The sequence below is a fragment of the Balaenoptera ricei genome, chromosome 12 (assembly GCF_028023285.1).
Source record: "Balaenoptera ricei isolate mBalRic1 chromosome 12, mBalRic1.hap2, whole genome shotgun sequence".
In the NCBI taxonomy this organism is placed as follows: Eukaryota; Metazoa; Chordata; class Mammalia; order Artiodactyla; family Balaenopteridae; genus Balaenoptera; species Balaenoptera ricei.
This window is the reverse complement of record NC_082650.1, coordinates 56884049-56887490: the sequence shown is the minus strand read 5'-3', so window position 1 is coordinate 56887490 and position 3442 is coordinate 56884049. Positions and strand designations below refer to the sequence as shown.

The following is a 3442-nucleotide window of genomic DNA, read 5'->3' as shown; positions in this document are numbered from 1 at the left end:
CAGGTCTCTGATAATCTCTGAATTACTTATTACTACATTTTAGCTTGCATTTTCTAGAATTTGATAGAAATAGAATTATACGTGGGTCCTATTGTTTGCTTGGCTTATTTTACTCAGCATAATGATTTTTAGATTTGTTTAGACTGTTATCAGTAGTCTGTTGCTTTTTTTTTTTTTCTGAAAAAGTTTTATTGTGCACAGCGGGAGAAGGCTCACTCCTTCTTGGCTGCTGCCTTCCTCATGGCAGCCGGGACATTGCTCAGCTTCTCTCTCTTCCTCTTGGCACGGATTTGTGTCCCCACCCTTTTCTTGATGAACTTGAGGGCCTGCTTGTCCTTGGAGACCTTGAGCAGCCATGGCCCGCCGCTCATAAGGGGTGAAGCAGCACACCTCCCGGATCATGTCCCGCACGAACTTGGTGTGCTTGGTGAGGCACCCGTGGTGGTGGCTGTGCCTTGGCTTGCTCACTTCTTGGTCACCTTGTGGCCCTTGTTGAGGCCCACAGCCATGGGGTAGCACAGAGGCTGCTGCTCTTCAATGGCTGCCAGGGTGGAAAAGCCAGTAGTCTGTTCCTTTTTATTGCTGAGTAGCATTCCATTATATAGATATTCCACAGTTGACAAACAGATACCGGTGGTTGAAAAGCAAGAGAATCTTAGGACATCTTTTTTTTTTAATTAATTAATTTACTTATTTTAACATCTTTATTGGAGTATAATTGCTTTATAATGGTGTGTTAGTTTCTGCTTTATAACAAAGTGAATCAGCTATAAGTATACATATAACCCCATATCTCCTCTCTCTTGCATCTCCCTCCCACCCTCCTTATCCCACCCCTCTAGGTGGTCACAAAGCACCGAGCTGAGCTGATCTCCCTGTGCTATGTGGCTGCTTCCCACTAGCTATCAATTTTGCATTTGGTAGTGTATATATGTCCATGCCACTCTCTCACTTTGTCCCAGCTTACCCTTCCCCCTCCCCACGTCCTCAAGTCCATTCTCTAATAGGTCTGCATCTTTATTCCCATCCTGCCCCTAGGTTCTTCATAGCCATTTTTTTTTCTTTTTAGATTCGCTATATATGTGTTAGTATACGTTATTTGTTTTTCTCTTTCTGACTTACTTCAGTCTGTATGACAGACTCTAGGTCCATCCACCTCCATACAGATAACTCAATTTCGTTTCTTTTTATGGCTGAGTAATATTCCATTGTATATATGTGCCACATCTTCTTTATCTATTCATCTGTTGATGGACACTTAGGTTGCTTCCATGTCCTGGCTATTGTAAATAGAGCTGCAATGAACATTGTGTTTCATGATTTTGAATTATGGTTTTCTCAGAGTATATGCCCAGTAGTGGGATTGCTAGGTTGTATGGTAGTTCTATTTTTAGTTTTTTAAGGAACCTCCATACTGTTCTCCATAGTGGCTGTGTCAATTTACATTCCCACCAACAGTGCAAGAGGGTTCCCTTTTCTCCACACCCTCTTCAGCATTTATTGTTTGTATATTTTTGGATGATGGCCATTCTGACTGGTGTGAGGTGATACCTCATTGTAGTTTTGATTTGCATTTCTCTAATGATTAGTGATGTTGAGCATCCTTTCATGTGTTTCTTGGCAATCTGTATATCTTCTTTGGAGAACTGTCTATTTAGGTCTTCTGCCCATTTTTGGATTGGGTTGTTTGTTTTTTTGATATAGAGCTGCATGCGTTGCTTGTACGTTTTGGAGATTAATTCTTTGTCAGTTGCTTCATTTGCAAATATTTTCTCCCATTCTGAGGGTTGTCTTTTTGTCTTGTTTATGGTTTCCTTTGCTGTGCAAAAGCTTTTAAGTTTCATAGGTCCCATTTGTTTATTTTTGTTTTTATTTCCTTTTCTCTAGGAGGTGGGTCAAAAAGGATATTGCTGTGATTTATGTCATAGAGTGTTCTGCCTATGTTTTCCTCTAAGAGTTTTATAGTGTCTTGCCTTACATTTAGGTCTTTAATCCATTTTGAGTTTATTTTTGTGTATGGTGTTAGGGAGTGTTCTAATTTCATTCTTTTACATGTAGCTGTTCAGTTTTCCAAGCACCACTTTTTTTTTTTTTTAACATCTTTATTGGAGTATAATTGCTTTACAATGGTGTGTTAGTTTCTGCTTTATAACAAAGTGAATCAGCTATACATATACATATATCCCCATATCTCTTCCCTGTTGCGTCTCCCTCCCTCCCACCCTCCCTATCCTACCCCTCTAGGTGGTCACAAAGCACTGAGCTGATCTCTCTGTCCCAGCACCACTTATTGAAGAGGCTTTCTTTTCTCCATTGTATATTCCTTCCTACTTTATCAAAGATAAGGTGACCATATGTTCATGGGTTTATCTCTGTGCTTTCTCTCCTGTTCCCTTGATCTATATTGGCTCCAGGGTCTTGCCACTGGTATGCACACAGCAGTGAAGGTCAGTGACAGGAGCCAGGCAAATGACAGGAAGTGCACAGCCGTAGAGGCTATTCCCCAATGCAAGCACAGCAGTGTAGGTCAGCCACAGGGGTCTAGAATGGCATCTTTCACTTGTGCAGCCACAGAGGCTGGGGCTGGTTGCCAGTATGGGTCCTGGGCTCCAGCATGAGGTGAGGGGAGAGAGTGAGGAGGAACTGTGGTGGCTAGTGTCTGCAAACACAAAATCTCACTGGGGAAAACCTCAGTGTTAAAATCTCCAAGAGTTTCCACGATGGCTATACTGGCCCTTGGTTTCTTAGGCAGTGAGAGGAGGCCATTGGGAACTGCAGTTACTCCTGCTGGTGGCTGATACTATTTGACCCTGCCCTTCTTTTCTTCCTTATTCCAAGTCATCTTTAATCTCAGCTTTGCAGTTTCTGGATGAAGTAAAAGTTGAAGCAAGTTCTTTGTGCAGTGTCCCAAAAAGCTACAGATGTTTGTTGCTCACCCCACTCTCGCTTTCCTGGCTTGGGGAACTCTTTTGAGCCATGGAGTTCCCTTTTGGCGTTGAGCAGTACTGGCGTGGGTAAAGAAATGATGCAGGCAAAATGAAGCTGTTCTTCTTTTCCTTTTAGTGTAATTATTCTCAGTTTTTTTGTTCCACTGTGTTGCTGAAGTTTCTTAATTGGACTCCTGAGCACTCCTGGAGCTATTTCTGTTCATATATAGCTGTCTAATTGTTGATCTTTGTGCAGGGATGGAGGCTGGTGTCTTCTATCTTTGGTGATATTCTCAAAAAATGATCTTCTTATTCATAAATGAAAATACGGCTGGGCATTCCAATTATTTTCATTTAATACAAAATAGTTCTCATTTAGAGTACTACATTTTATAATATTTTATAAACATTCCTACTCAAACTACAAAAGCACACAAGGAGGAACACAACCTAACATAATAAAACAGCATAATTCTGTACTTTAGAGTCTCTAAAATATACATTAAACTAGATAA

General features: G+C 41.0%; 1 pseudogene; it reads right to left on the bottom strand.

The window, feature by feature from the left end:
• Positions 1-212: 212 nt before the first annotated feature.
• LOC132376094 (large ribosomal subunit protein eL36-like) lies at positions 213-593 on the bottom strand (annotated as a pseudogene).
• Positions 594-3442: the final 2849 nt, after the last annotated feature.